This window comes from Microtus pennsylvanicus, chromosome 1 (assembly GCF_037038515.1).
Source record: "Microtus pennsylvanicus isolate mMicPen1 chromosome 1, mMicPen1.hap1, whole genome shotgun sequence".
In the NCBI taxonomy this organism is placed as follows: domain Eukaryota; kingdom Metazoa; phylum Chordata; class Mammalia; order Rodentia; family Cricetidae; genus Microtus; species Microtus pennsylvanicus.
The window spans coordinates 59,342,150-59,357,800 of record NC_134579.1 but is presented as its reverse complement, the minus strand read 5'-3'; the positions used below and the strand labels follow the sequence as shown (position 1 = coordinate 59,357,800).

Here is a 15,651-nt window from a genome sequence, read left to right as displayed (position 1 = left end):
AAAGGGCTGGAAAATTGAGCAACCCTACGTGTGTGTGTGTTGGGGGGGGGGCGGCGGGGGTTCTCAGGCTCCAAGTTGGTGTTGGTTTGAGATGGGGTGGCAGAGCACGGTAAAGGTAGACAAAAGATGGCAAGGGCTCAGAGACCTAGGACAGAGGCAGCTTCTGTCCACCCTTCCGGGTACCAAGGAGATCTGGGGCCCGAGCCCTGCTAGGGGGAAATGGGGGTGCAGGGCGCCCCCTCGCGCTCTCCCGAGCTCCTCGGGGCTGGCCGGTGAAGCTCTCGCAGTGGCAGGTCCTCTCCATCCCCCTCCTCCTTTTCTCTCCCGCTCCCCTCCTTCTCTCCTCTGGCTTCCAACTCCTCCCCCACCGCTTTTCCCCCCTCCCCTCTGCTCCCTCGCTCTCCTCCTCGCGGCTCTCTCAGGCGCGCGGGGTCTGGAGCTAGTTGGAGCGCGGGGGTTGGTGCTGGAGCCCAGCTCCGCCGAGCCCGGTGGGTCGGCGGCGCATCCAGCGGCTGTTGGAGCAGCCGGAGTGCAGCGGGCCCAACCGGAGTCGGGGACTGCAACGAATCGCTGAGCCCTTAGCTGGAATCCTTCCTGTTCGGGCGCCCCATTCCCAGACGGGCCGCCAGCACTCGGGTTCGTCACCGTGGTCTGCACCGCCCGGAGCCCAGGGCCGCGAGGAACCCCGCACCTGCGCGTGCTGCTGCGGGGAGGTGAGTCCGGGACCTCCCGGCGCTTTTCCCTCGCCGGCTGGGGCTGCAAGTTGCAAACTTCAGCAACTAGGGTGGGTTGAGGGGTGGGAGTCCGGGGCCGCTGGTAAGTTGGAGGCAGGTTGGAAAGGCTGCAGGGGGCAGGAGAGCGGGTTCCTGGGCTTCAACGCTGTCCAGGGCCACCTCAGCTGGGGCGCCTTTGGTGCTGCTGCGCTCCTGCCACCCATCCTGCTCCGGGTTCTCGCTCTGCTGGGCTGCAACAGTGGCGGAGACCCAGAGCTTCGGCCTGGGGTGGGAGACCGACGACGGAATGCCTGGGACAGGGGCGCGGAGACTGGGCCGAGATGGAGGCTCAGCAGAGGGCGGGCGGGTAAACCTGGCAAAGGGAGAGTGAGGGAGGCGAGGCGCGTGGGAACGCGTGGCCGGCTCAGAGTGTGAAATCTCCCGCGCAGGGACGTCCCCGCGCTACCGCCACTAACTCGGCCCTCACCGGATTCTCCCCCCCCCCCACCATAGGATACTCCAGCCTTGACTGGGTCCTACGTAGCCCAAGGCCCTGGATGGAGAAGCCCGGGGACCCTCGCTCCCGCCTTGGCCAGTGAAGTGGGTGCGGCGGCGGGAATCCGGGACTAGAGGAGCGATTTCTTGATTTATTTTTCTCATGGTAATTTGTCTTTGTGATTGGGGCTGCCCATTCACTTTCTGCTCACGTCGTGCGGGAGATCCAGCGCGGAGGGAGGGAGCAGGGGGCGCTTGGGCACAGTGAGGGATGCGGACTGGAAAGGGGATACGGGGACCCGAGTCGGGCGGGAGCGGAGGTAGAAGTAGCCGGAGGACCGGCAGAGAAAGAAAGCGAGGCTGGAGAGGATCGGCCAGACGCTGTGGGTTTCCGCTGCCTGCCTCAAACTTTAAAGAACCAGACGACCACCTGAAGCGCCAATTTCACCCCTCCTGGTCCCCTTTCCCAAGCCTGGTTCTAAGTCGTCTCGCCCTGCTTGCGCCAGACAAGAGTGGGCCTTGTGTTTGGATCCAAAGTGGTGGCCTCGGGATCTTGCCCCCAGGCCTGCGGTCCTCTCCAGGTTTTCGGTGGGAGAGGAAGAGAACCCGCAAAGCTCATCTGGGCAGCCCACCTTCGTGGGCCGCGCGTTCTACATCAAGCAAATAGGACTAGGGTGCTTGAAGTTTACCTGTGTCTAGAACCTACAAGATCCTACCTTCTCTGGCCCCAACTGCGTTCTGTTTCCTCAGCCCTTCTCTCTTCTCCCATTGCCCGCCCCCACCGTGTACCAACTTCCATCTTCCCCATCCTCACCGTTCCCCAGGCTTTTTAGCCCACCCTTTTCAATCTTAACCCTTCTCGCCTTTTTCTTGGCATTTATAATTGGTTTCCCTTCTTCCGGAGCCCACGACCTTGAGGAAGGGGCAGAGGAGAACTCGACTTTAGAATGGGATCTAGTTAGTACGAGTGGGGGGATGGTTGCGAGGGGAGCAAAATAAGAGGCTTGAGGGGAAAAAAAAACACCCTGACTCAAATCGAGCTTCTTCCAAGTGCAGGGGGACGAAGGATATAATGAGAGTAAAATGGGGGCGGGGTTGTGTCTGAGCAGCAAGAACCTTCTGACCTTTATAGGAGGAAAGAACACCTGTACTGTAACAAATCATGCAAGGTATGTGTACCAGGTAGAGTGTGTGTGTGTGTGTATGTGTGTGTGTGTGTGTCCCTTCTGCTTATCACCAGCTACCACCACCAGTTTGGGAAGGAATGGCAGATCTTTCATCTCTATATCTCCTTCAATGCAAGCCTCAGGCATTTTTAAAGCACCTATGGTGTGCAAAACTCAGTACTAGGTGCTGATTAAAACAAACCAACAAGTCACGAGCATGCCTAGGGCAGAATTTCTGTCCAGTGAGACTTGGTGCCCAGGGATGGACATAGGCTCTCCTAGGAGAAGCCGACTCCTGGGCACAGGATTGGGGCCCTTCCTCACAGCTCTCTGTATACAAGGAGGGTCCTGTGGGTAAGGGCCTGATGGGAGGTGTTCCCTTATTTCAAGAGCCAGACTGAAAGGCAGAGAAACTGAGAGGCCATCTGATTCTTCTTTCACATTGGGGTTGGAAGAATCCTGACTTGAAAGTCCTTCCGTCTACTGCTGCTGCTTCTTCTTCTTCTTCTTCTTCTTCTTCTTCTTCTTCTTCTTCTTCTTCTTCTTCTTCTTCTTCTTCTTCTTCTTCTTCCTCCTCCTCTCCTTCTCCTTCTCCTCCTCTTTTTCTTCCTTCTTCATTTTTTAAAAAATTTGGTTAGTCTTAAATTTTCTTTTAGATTTATTTTACTTTATTTGTATGAGTGTTTTACCTTCATGCATGTATGTGTACCATGTGTGTGCCTGTTGGGTCCCCTGGAACTAAGATTATAAATGGTTGAGGATGCTGGTAATTGAATCCAGGTTCTCTGCCCTTAACCCCTGAGCCATCTCTCCAGCCCCCCTCCCAGACCCTTTGAGACAAGATCTTAGTAACTTAGGCTGACCTCCTCTCGTACTCCTCCTGCCTCGGCCTCCTGATTGTTGGGATTATAGATATGAGTCACCATGACTGGCTTCATCTCTTACTTCTTACCAAGGTTCAAAGATGGGAGAAAGTTCAGAGATTGGTGTTGGGGAGATCAGAAACTTAGACCCTGCAGAATGTAAGGCAGGTAGCAACATGCTGATCAGGCAGGCAATTAGAATAGATTGGTCCAAGGACAACTGTATGTTTAAGTCAAACTGTTTGAATGAAATGATCCAAACAAACCCAACTTATAACTTTGGAGCTATTTGACTCTATATCTACAGGTCAAAAAGAAAAATTTGCCAGATGGTGGAGGAGCATGCCTATAATTCCAGCACTTGGGAGGCAGAGGCAGGCGGATTTCTGTGAGTTCGAGGCCAGCCCTGGTCTACAAGAGCTAGTTGCAGGACAGGCTCCAAAACTACAGTGAAACCATATCTCAAAAAACCAAAAGAAAAAAAATTAAGATTCCAAGATATGAGAGTATCTGCTCTGGAAGGGCTTGCTATTATGTTTCTCTGTACCTTGGGGTCCACTGGAATAGTTCTTAGCCTGCTCTAATTTGGATCCCAGCTTCCTCTCGCTTTCAAGGCCTATAAACGATCTTCTGAGATATGATAATTCCTAGGTCAGGGACTCTGAGCACTGTGCACCCATTGTTACGGTTCCAGATATGGAGCTGAGGCTTGGACTCAAGCTCCTTTGTCAATCTTCCCACTGTAATCTAGCAGATGTAAACTAATTGTATACTTTACTGGGGAAAAATAACTATGGCATTCCCCCACTTTCTAATATAGAAAAACCTTCAGAAGTATGAAGAGGGAAAGCTGGAAATTCATGTTAATTCTTCAGGACTCCAAGGGATAGCCAGAAAACCTTGAGCCCCGGGTATGGTTCTCAAAGAGGGGAGGGAGTCCCTAGAAGAAGTGGGGAGAATGCTAGCCTTTGTAGAAAGTCACACTAACAAGGCTGAAGAAAGGTTGCTCTGTGGAGTGTGTGGATTTGGAAAGAAAATGGTATTCGTCTAGTTCTTTGGTACTTTGACCGTAAAACTCCTTTCCTTGGGTCAGTTCTCCTTCTATCCCATAGGGGGTCAATTAGATACTATGGCCAACCAATTCATTGCTTTCACTGAGGTCTGAGGTGAGAGAGTTGACATAGAAGATGAGAGATCAAAGTTTGTGACCAGAAGCCATCTTCTATATATACTTCCTCCAAGGACCCAGAGCCAAAGTCTAAAATCTACCACTCACGCCTGCTTCAGTAGCCAAATGGGTCTCATGATCCTCAAATGTTGATTTCATTATTGTCTGGGTACAGGGCAACAGAAGAAGAGAAGTAGGCAATACACTCCTCTTCTCTAATTACCTGCCACCCACCCTGTGCCAGGCACTGTGCTGGGAGCTGTAGATACAATAGTGAGCAAGTCTTGTCTTTAGTCACCCTTGTGGGTGTGAATCAGCATCCCCAGGAGAACGCCTACATTGCCTCGATGCCGGTGCTAGGATTTACTGTGTCTGTGCTTCCTCCCTGTACATTTGTCTAGGTGACCTGACATCTAAAGTCAACTTGTCTGAGGGATTTGGGAGCCCAGAGTTTCAAATGAGAAGGCTAGGATTCCACTTTCTCAGCTGATACTACAATTGCTTCCAGTGACTTCAGACTTGTTCTTAATTTGTCGTGTGACTGGGCATCTCCCTTCTACCTGGGATGTGGACAAAGGCAAAGCCAGGCCTCTGGCGATGACAACTGTTGGAAGGGGATATTGGTTGGTAATGTACACTTCAGGGTTTGAATGTCCCTGCTCCTGGCAACATCTCTGTCTTATCCAGCTACCCGATCAGTGCTTCCATTTCTTATGACGTGTGGGATGGATGTGTGCACGGTAGTTACCTCTATAGAAGGAGTTTTCTTTGAATTCGCTGTTTTCCATTTGAGTTCAATCATCACTTAGGATGGTCTTGCATTTCTGACAGTGTTTAACTCGCTTGGTTTTCAATGTATGACAAGATCCCAAAGTGCGTGTCTTAGCTAACATGGATTCATTGAATAGACAGAGCAGAGCTCTCTTTTAGCTTGTATGGGCAGCACCTTTTTAGAAGCAGAAGGCTACTCTTTCCAAACCTCCCTCTCTGTGGCTGGGGTTTGATGACATCTGCTCAGCTGAGGGTGTTTGTGTCATTCTCTACATTGGACAGAATTCCTTCGTGGGCTCTTCTGAGGAAACCTTCCTTCAACCAGCTTGTTTGCTAGAAAGTGGCAGCCTGAGACGTTCCAACTGGAAGCAGAGTTCTGGAAGGAATGGGAGAGAAGGAAGCTGTGTGCTCCGTGCCTCTGCCATGCCCCTTCTCTTCTTTTCTGCTTTGGTGTCTTTGCCTTCCTGTGCTGAGAGATATAAGCCAGACCTTGAAGAGCACACACTTTAATCTTGACAGGAGCAGGGAGCTTACTGACAAGAAATTATTAGAGTTGATGACTTGAAAGTGGAGGGAAAGGATGGTAATTTCCCGTCCTCTTTGCTATTGGGTATCCTAGAGAAAGGAGGAGGGATCCAGGACTAGGAACAGCATGTGAGTATTTGATCTTGAGTTAAGAACTCACAGTTGGTCCATGTCTCGTTCTCCACTGTCTGGATTGAAACTGGGGGATTGAGGATTCTACCTGGCCTTCCCAGAGTGTACGGACAGAAGGCTTCAATCTGCATATGCTGAGTCCCGCCATGAGCTGCCTCATTGATCTGGCTTTAATAAGGACGACTTAATCAGACTCGTACATAGAACTTGCTTGAATTTGAAGCCCTGTCGATAGCATCGGAATATCTGTGCATCTGAACCAGCACTTCTCTGGCTGACTAGCGTCTTTTGTGATGGGAAAGGTTGGTTCTTGGAGGACAGCTAGTAACCATCTGTTCCACCCATCCCCGGAGGATCAAATGAGAAGAGATTGGTTTCAAATAGTGAGGAGGCTGGGTTAGCACTGGGGGCGCTCTCTGAGTTGTCTGCAAAACTATCAGATTCCGCCTCTAGAAAAAGGCCATCTCTGACATTTCAGTCACCAGTTTTGAACAGAGACTGCTGTAGCTTCTTGACCTCCCAGGGGTCCTGCCTTGACTCTTTCGGATTCTTTGTGGGGGATGTTTTCTTTAGGCCAGTTTCTAACCCCCCCACCCCCCCACCCCCCGTTGGTAACTCACCTGACAGCCAGTCTCTGACTTCACAGAAAGCAAGCATTCCCCTTTAAACCTCAGCCTAAGCTGAAAGTCCCATGGAACTGAGTGTGCTGTTGAGGTGTGGGGTATGTGTGTGTGTGTGTGCACACTTGCATATGTGCAGTGTGAGTGTGTGTGTGTATGTGATGAACACATGTAAAGTACATTGCACGGCTGTGCACTATGGTTTTGACCGCTAGATTTATTGTTTTGTAGATTTAGTTTTTGTAGCTTCTTCCTTCCCTAGAGCTGACATGCGGCCACCAAAGGGACAACTTCACAGAAACTGCTTGTGGAATGGCAACGAAGGGCCCGTATCCCCTTTCCAGCCCAGCTGTCTACCTGAGCCAGACACCGCCCCGACGCCCCCCCCCCCCGCACTGTTGTGATGACTTTCCTAAGGACCCTTCTGGATCCAAGCTGCAGGGAGAACAAAAGAGCTGCAGTTGGTTCTTGATTATTCAGGAATGGATGGATCCTGTGCTCAAAGCGCAGCAACCAGAGGCCTCTTCCTCTTCTTCGGGTGTCTTCAGTAATTCTATATCTGGAGCGAGAAGCTGGGAGATCTTATCAGTTAGTACCAACCTTTGTTTCTAGCGTCCTGTCTCTTCTCTTTCTCCAAGGCACCTGGAAGAGACAAGAAGCCTCCGAGAGGCCTCATCCGCCTAAAGCAGACTACTTTCAGGGGCCACAAATTTGCTTTGCTGACTGACAGAGTATGTTTCTGCCCAAAAGCAGGGCAGAAGAGGAAAATACCACTGGGGCCATGCTCTGGTAGATACCCCCAAATCCTGGCATCTTCTCATCCTGCCAGCTTTTGTTAAGCTTGTAGTTTGTTTTCGGAGTCAGTTGGTACGCTGGGTCTCATCAGGATCTGTAAGCACACTGCAGTGTCCTTGAGCAAAAGCCTCCAAACCGACCAAGACCTGATGAGTGCCTCTGCTGATGTCCCCAAGATGGAAGGTAATTTTCTTGCATAAGGCAGGTGCTTTAGGCTGTAGCTCTCTAGAGGCTTGGCGTGCTAGGTCCAGGGGACAGAAGGCTGTATACTACTGCATCCTGGGAGCACAGACTTGGTCCTCTGAATCCTGGGAGCACAGACTTGGTCCTCTGAATCCTGGGAGCACTGGCCTGGTCCACTGCCTCCTGGAAGCACTGGCTTGGTCCAGGCTAGTGTTGAACTTGCCAGTTCCTATAAGAGCCACCTGAGGAGCTTTGGATATAAATGTAATGGGGGTAGGAAGACGGATCGGTGGTAAGAATGTTTATTTCACAAGACTGACCATCTGAGTTCAATCCCCAGAATCCATATAAAAATCCAGTGGCTGTGAGGTATATCTTTAACCCCTGCACTCTTACTGCAAGCTGAGAGCTGGAGACAGGAGACTCACCTGGACGTTCATGGGCCAGCTGGCTTTCAGTATGCTGTGCAGTGGTGGACACTGAGAACCAGCTACTGAGAGCTGTCCTCTGACCTACACACACACACACACACACACACACACTATAGCATGTGCATGCATACACTCACATATACACACACAGTAAAGCAGAATGTGTAACTGAGCATGGTAGCACATGCCTTGAATTCCAACACTAGGGAGGCAGAAGCAGGTGAATCTCCAAGTTCGAGGGGCAGCCTATCGCTGTCCACATAACTGATTACTGTAGGCAGAGACTGTTGCTCGTTTTCTAGCCACCCAGACCTGAAATAATCACACAGAAACTGTATCAATTAAAACACTGTTTGGCCAATAGCTTAAACTCTTTATTAAGTAACTCTTCCATCTTAAACTAACACATTTCTATTAATCTAAATATTATCACAAGGCTGTGGCCTGTGTGTAGGTGTCTCTTTGACTCTGCCTTCTTTTTTTCCTCTATCTCTGTTTGGAATTCCTGCCTTGTCCTATTCTGCGCTGCCATAGGTCCAAAGCTGTTTCTTTATTAACCAATGGTAATAAAACACATTCACAGCATACAGAGGAGAATCAGAGTACAGACCAGCCAAGGCTATATGGTGAGACCCTGTCTCAAAACAAAACAAAAATCTGAAATATATATATATGTGTGTGTGTAATATATTTTATATATATGACAATGTATATGAAAATGATAATTATACATGACTGTTCTATCCTATACCTCAATTAAGTTAGAATTAAGTACAGCCTGGGCATCGGTGTGTGTGTGTCTCCCATACGCAGTCCTGGTTGGGAGCCACTGACCTAAATCTTTCCTAGATTCCACCTGGCCTCACGCCAAAGGCATGCAGCGTTTCTTCGCCCTGGCTCTTCTAAACGGTCCACTACTTTTTCATCAGCACCAGCTCCTGGCATTCAGTCCCGGCCACTGCTTATGCTCCTGTATTCTGAATTTAATGACTTTTTATTACAAACTGATTATAGGAGCTCTTCTTAATATAATTTTTGGCCATTTTTTTCTTGGAAAGCATTTATAAAAATAACACATCTAGCCAACACTTTAGCATATTTTCTGTAGAGTGGTATGTACTCAACTGTGGTCATATGTCTGGGATATTTTGCATCCAGCTCTTTCACTTAACAACATATTGTGATAATTTTCCCACGTCTTATTTGTTTTTTTTAAACGGACTTCTTAATGGCTGCCTGTATTTCATCATATAGATGCACCATAATTTATTTAGCAAATGCTCTGTGGTTGGACATTTAGACTGTAAGCCATTTTTCACCATTATAAATAATGCTGCAGTGAACATCCTTGGACATAAATCTTCAGGCTATTGATGATTATTTCCTCAGGACAGATTTCCTGAAGTGGAATATTTATGCTCTTTTTAACATGGTCCATTAAGACCATTTCTGACTGATTTCCTATAGCAGTAATAAGTTCTTGAATTCAGAGCTAAAAAAGCCAAGCTTTTCAGTGAATTCTGGGGCTGCAGAATGACCGCTTTGCCCTTCCTGACATGGGACCAAACTCCCTTGACCGCTAGATTCTTCTAGGTTCACCCTCCAGATGAATTTTATATAAAGCTGCCTTGGCCTTTAGATGTACACTCGGTGTCTTCTACCTCTGACCTTTCACCTTCTCAGCCCTTGCTCTTCCACATCTGATCCTTGAACTCTGCATTCAGAGCCTTGATGCAGTTATTCTATAATAGCCACTATCATTTATTGAGCTGTTCCTATGTATCAGGCAGGGTGCTAAACATTTTAAATGCATTGTCTCCTTTCACGCTCATGTGCTCTATGTACAGATATTATTTTTATCTCCACTTTCCACATCAGGAAATTGAAACCTTGGAAGATAAAACAATTTGGCCAAGGTTACACAGCCAATAAGATGTGATTTAGACCCAGAATCTTCATGCTTAATGACTGCATATACATTTCTTCAGTCTTTTTAGTAACTTTGGCTTGTGATCTCAACAGTAAATGTTCCACCAACATCCTATGGGTATGTGTTGTGCCTTTCTCTAGCAGAAGAGGGGAAGCTGCTCACATATGAATGGCAGAAGAGTAGGTGTGTTAGACATTCTTTCCTTTATTCATTTGTGTTTTTGAGACAGTCTCACTATTTACTTCAGGCTGACCTTGAACTTCTGATCCTCTTGTTTCTGCCTCTGGAGTGCTAGGATTGTAGGCGTACATCTCAACTCCCTTCCTGTTTACTGCCTGGATTATGTCCTTGTTCCGTCTTCCCGAAGAGTCTGCACTAGGAGACACTCTTTACCTCCTCACCAACCACTGCCAAGTTCCCAGCATACCTTGTAGCAGAGCAGATCCAAGTATGACACACCTCTATTACAGCTTCTCCTGCAAGTTGGGAGGAGTGAGCTGCCACTTTCTCGGGGTGGGTTATCAAGCTGCCAGGGAGGTATGCTCTGATATTACGGAGGAGAAGAGACCTCATTTTGTTGGAAGTCAAATATTGCTTCACGTACAAGATTGGGTATATTCTTACATCTGTAACATGTCATTGCTGAGAAGGCTGCAAAGGGGTAACCACGTCTGTCTATTCTGATTGCATCCTGGCTATGACCAAGCACCAGGTAGAAACGTGACACAAAGCTCAGATGAAAGAGAACATATCGACTGGTGGTTACAATGTCCACGGAAAGAAGTGACACGTCAAGAGACCTTTCTTGGGCTGTAGGGAATCTGATTTGGGGATTCCAAAAGAAAAGCTGCTTTGTGGCAAGCGAGCTTCCAGAAAGTGAAGTTTCCCATTTTTAGCCAGGATTTGGATAAGACTGGAGTAATTGAGCTTATCAAATTTGTTGATGACAAGGCCATAATGGGCAGCTTCTATAAAAGACAGAATAAAGATTCAAAAATGATCTCAACAGACTGGAATGCTGGGTTTAAACTAACAGAATGAAATTTAACAGGGGCAGATGGAAAGTCGCATTTAGATCACAGAAATTAATTACTGAAGTTCTTGAGGGGGCTGGGAGTGGGGGCAGACCTGATTTGGCTGGGAGCCTGAGAAGCAGATCTGAGGGGTTTGATGCTGCACAGACTTCAAAGGAACCCCACAAGGTGATTAGATCACTCAAAACAGCACCATCTTAAATGTCACAAAGAGAGGAGAGAGGCAAGACCTGGGGCGTGTTCTCCCTGGTCATCTGGGATCATCTCTAGACTTGGATTCTCAAGGAGACCTTAGCCAAGTCAGTGGAAAGCACTTGGCTTGAGGAGGGCGTTGGAACACTCAGCCATGGAAGCATGGGTAATAGCAGTGACTGTGCAAAGAGACGGGGAAATACCTGTGGTCGCTATCATGGTGGCCGACTAAGGGAGGAGTAGGTGTGCACTAGGAGAGAATATAGAGCTCTTCAGCCTGGGGGAAGCAGAGGACTGTGGAATGGAGAAGTTCTAGAACTCAGGATTTCTAGAAGGCACCAGACGGCTTCAGTGAGGTAACTGTCTATTCAGTGAAGTGGTATTCCCTCTGTATGCTGTGAATATTATTGGTTAATAAAGGAACTGCTTTAGGCCTATAGCAGAGCTATAGGGGATCAGAGTTAGGTGGGGAAAACAAAACGGAATCCTGGGAGAAAGGAGGCGGAGTACAGGAGAAGCCAGAGACAGACACCGGAACTTTAGCCGGTAAGCCACAGACACATGGCGATACACAGATTAATAGAAATGGGTTAAATTAATATGTAAGAGTTAGCCAATAAGAAGCTAGAGCTAATGGGCCAATAAGTGATTTAAATAATACATTTTCTGTATAATTATTTTGGGGCTAAGTGGCCAGGAACAAACAAGCGGCCCCTCCTCCAACAAATTCTCTTCCTCCTTTAATTCAGTTCTGCCTGGGAACTCCCGTCCTGGAGACAGATGACGGCCCAGCCCCAGGCTGGAGCATTCAGTTCCCTTCTGATACCTTCTGAATCAGCAGTTTCTGTCACCTAGCTCTTTAAACCTCTAGGGCCTTGTACTTCTTGTTGGGGTTGGAGGCACCGCTTTGGATCTTGCTCCTTCTGTTGCTGGATGCTGGTGACACTTATTTGGAACTCCTCCTACAACTGGTTGTTAGGGGAGCTGGGGAGAGCCTTGGAATGAGTGTAAACTGAAGGGTTGAGACAGATGGGATCAAAAGCAGGGTGACTATTTTTTGGCAGTGGGTTTTATACAAATTCTTAGCCCCCTCCCCTGCCCCACACTTTATGATTAAGGATGATGGGTTTAACAGAAGATGACAGGATGTGGTCAGCTTCCCACTACTATAACACCTCAGATAGTCATAAACACCAAAGATCTGTTTTGGTTCATTGTTTCTGAGGTTTCAGCCCATGACTGGTTGGATCGCTGCTTTTGAGCCTACAATAAGGCAATATATGTTGGCAGCAGTATAAGACCAAACCATTTATCTCACAGCCAGGACATGAGAAAGGAAAAAGGAAGAGGCCAGGGTTTCACAGTCCCTTTCATGGGCATACCCACAATGGCCCAAAGACCTAAGCTCCATCTTTTAAAGAGTCCGTCACTTGTCAGTAGTGCCATGCTGGGGAACAAGCATGAGCCTCTTGGGGACATTGCAGACCCGAACTCTATCTGTGCCTCTCGTGGATTCTCACCATTGGAATCAGACTGGGCTGGAAGGTTTTCTCCCCATCGGCATCATAATCGCCCGTCTGTATGAGTGATCCTGGAATCCTGCAAAGAGAAGCCTCGGGCATGTGCTCCCCTACTCCCCTCACAGCCCACAATAGTGTGGGGCTCCCTCAAGTTGGATTTATTAACTTCTTTTTACTTTGAGGTGAGGGGCCTTGTGCACACCAGACAAGTGTTCTCTCACAGAACTTTATCTGCAGCCTCTTTACTCTAAGGTACCAACTCCCAGCTCTGAATAGAGAGAGCCAGGGCTGCGATCCTCATCCCGTATGCCCCCGAGTGCTCCTGAGAGCACCAGCAGCTTCCTCCTCCTAGCTCACCAAATCTCATCTGAGTCTTGCCCTTAGTCCACAGTTCAACCTGCTAAAGCTGACTAGGAAAAGCCTTGAGGGTAAAACGTCTATCTCACGGTGGCCTCTAAGCTTCAATAGGTAAGAAGCCTACATTGGTGGCATGCCAGGCAGGAAGGGGAATGGCCCCTTCTTGGAGTTATTAAAAGGTGTGAATCTTGAGCCCTTCAGAAATAGAAAGCTTGTTTTTCCTAATACGCACAAGGTATTTGGTTTATTATGTATTTACTTATTTGCGATAGCCCCTAGTAGAAAGCTCTTGTCTGTTTCTCTCCCTATGAGCTGCCGTGCTGTCTCCATGAGCTTGCTCCTAGCAAGTTCAGGCCCTCTCGTCTCCTCCCCTCTTCCAAACAACGTTAATCCTCTGATGCATCTCTTTATATCTGGAGCCAGGACTCTGAGATTCCCCCATCACCCAAGGCTTTGAGACAAGATTGGGGATACGAGTGTTCTGAGGGTGGGGGTAGCGGTGGGGCTGACCAGTCCAGGTACCACACCTTCTGTTAGGGTAACTTCAGTTTTGATCAGATGCTTTGAGCAGTCACACTGTTGTTTTTTGGTTGGCCTTACAGTCAACCATCGACCACTTCCAGGTCCTTTTAACATAAACTGTTACAGTCCATCTTCCTGATTTTGTCGTGATGCTTCAGGAGCTTGCTAGGCCTGCCATGGCAAAGTTCTATCAGCAGGTGGACCACACAGCAGGTATGTGCTGTCTCATAGGCTGAGAAGTTGGAAGTCCAATACGGGCGGGGTTGGTGCCCTCAAAGGGATGTGATGGAGGATTTTACTGGTGCTGCTGGTATTGACTGGCAGTCTTGAGTGTTTCTTCACTTATAGATTTAATCTATTTCTGCCTTGGTCTCCACTTGTAGCATCTGTCTCCAGATTCCCCTCTGCATAAGGACACCATTCACAATGGGTGAGGGGTTCACACTTCTCCTGAATGACTCCATCTAATTCGATCTGCAAGAACCCTATTTCCAAATAAAGTTCTTCTGAGATATCAGGGGACTAAGATATTGATAGGTGATTTTGTGGGGGACATGATTCACCCTGTGAGTGTGTTGTAGCTTTTTGGTGTCCTGGTTGGGACTTTGCTGTTTTCCCTAAATCGTTTTCTCTAGTTGAGTTCCATCTATCTCTCCAGCTGATTGGAATCTTGCAGGCCGTGTTTCTGGCATCCAGTATCTCTGCTGTTGCTCCTGGCTTGCACTGCTTCCTGTGTGTTGATCCAAGAGACTGATAAGACATTGAAGTAGGTTGGAGCCCTACAGCAGGCCTCCTCGTTCCTTCCAAGGCCACTTGGGAAGCACTCCCAGGGTATGATCGTGCAGCAGGGACACGTTTTGCCAACTTCCCACCTTCCAGCTTCCTTGTCTAACTTGGACACATGATTTTGTGAAGAGCTCAGATGTTTTGCTCGAGATCAGCGCTGTGAGTAAACCCCATTTCCCTCGTCTGCAGTGTGGTGACCCCGTCAGTGGGAGAGATGGGCTCCGCCTGACAGAACTTTATTACAGCGCACGAGCTGTCTGCCTGTGATCTCAGGGTCCTGTCCAAGTGCCCGCCACCCTCTATTAACAGTCTCCACAGGACTTTTTCTCAGGCGGCACACTGGCTTTTCTGCTCCGTGGTTTGCAAAAACAGCCTCAGACCCGTCTGGAAATGAGGGCTGCAGTGGCCTGTCAGAGCCTCCCCACACCCCTGAGGTTTGCCAAGATCCTGTCAGGACTCCTGTAAGACCCCCACAGCTGTTTGGAACCTCATCTGCATGTTCCCTCTTCCTGGGGCCAAGTGGCTTGCCTGCATTCAGAGCAGCTCAGACTGTGGCCTTCCTGGCAGCCTCTGGGGGCCCTCGGGTGCCTGAACTGTTGTTCTCTTGTTCCCCTTCCTGGGGAGGCTCATATCCTCCCAGATAAGATGAAGCGGAGGATAACTCAGGACCCGACCCAGAAGCCACTGGATCTGTCGCTGCCATCTTAGTTCCTGTCTTCCCCTCAGATGTGAAGGTCGGGCACCTACCAAGGTGTGCTCTTTGGAAGCTGAGTTGGGGCAGAGAGAGGTACCGGTGGGAAGATCTCACCTCTGCTGAGGCAGCTAGACTAGAAGCAGCATGAATGACAGAAAGAGCCAGCAGCCATGTAGACCAGGGTTCGAATCCCCTCTCAGCCATTTACCCCTAGGGTGACTTAGGTCAAATCATTTCTCTTCCCAAAGACTCAGTTTCCCCACCTGCAAAATGGCCATGGTACTTGCTTCAGGACTGCTGTGGAACTGAACAAAATATGTTCCTTTTTGTAAAGCAGGTGACCTGCAAGAGAGCCTGATGAACCTCAGTTTTCTCAATAAGCCAGTGTGTCTGCAGCGCGCAGGAGGGAGCTGTAGTCTGACCCGGCTGGGGAGGGGAGGCCCGGTAAAGCAGGGTCCAGTGTGAGGGGCTGAGTGCCTGCTGTGTCTGCCTTGAGAGCACTGACAGAGAAAGTGTGATTCTGAGAGAGGCCAGGAACTCCAAGCAGTTCCAGTAAGGGATGCACAGTGCGGGAGCTCATACTGAATGAAGCACATCTCTTAAAAAGCTGTATGCATTTCAGTTCATAAGTCCCTAAGGGTAGATGTGGCTTTATTACCCCATCTTACAGATGGGGCTACTGAGGCACGCCAGGCTGGGGAGATGTTAAGCTGTCTGTGACGGAACACTGGGCTCTTCCTGTGCGCCTTGGCTG

The 15,651-nt window shown here is 48.8% G+C and overlaps 1 protein-coding gene across 1 annotated transcript in view; it reads left to right on the top strand.

Moving 5' to 3' along the window:
* The first annotated feature begins 244 nt into the window (after window positions 1-244).
* Sema5b (semaphorin 5B) overlaps window positions 245-15,651 on the top strand; it is a 116,902-nt gene continuing 101,495 nt past the window's right edge. Inside the window, exon 1 of the mRNA XM_075965336.1 lies at window positions 245-713. The gene's annotated coding sequence lies outside the window, so the exon portion shown is untranslated. The remainder of the gene's footprint in view (window positions 714-15,651) is intronic.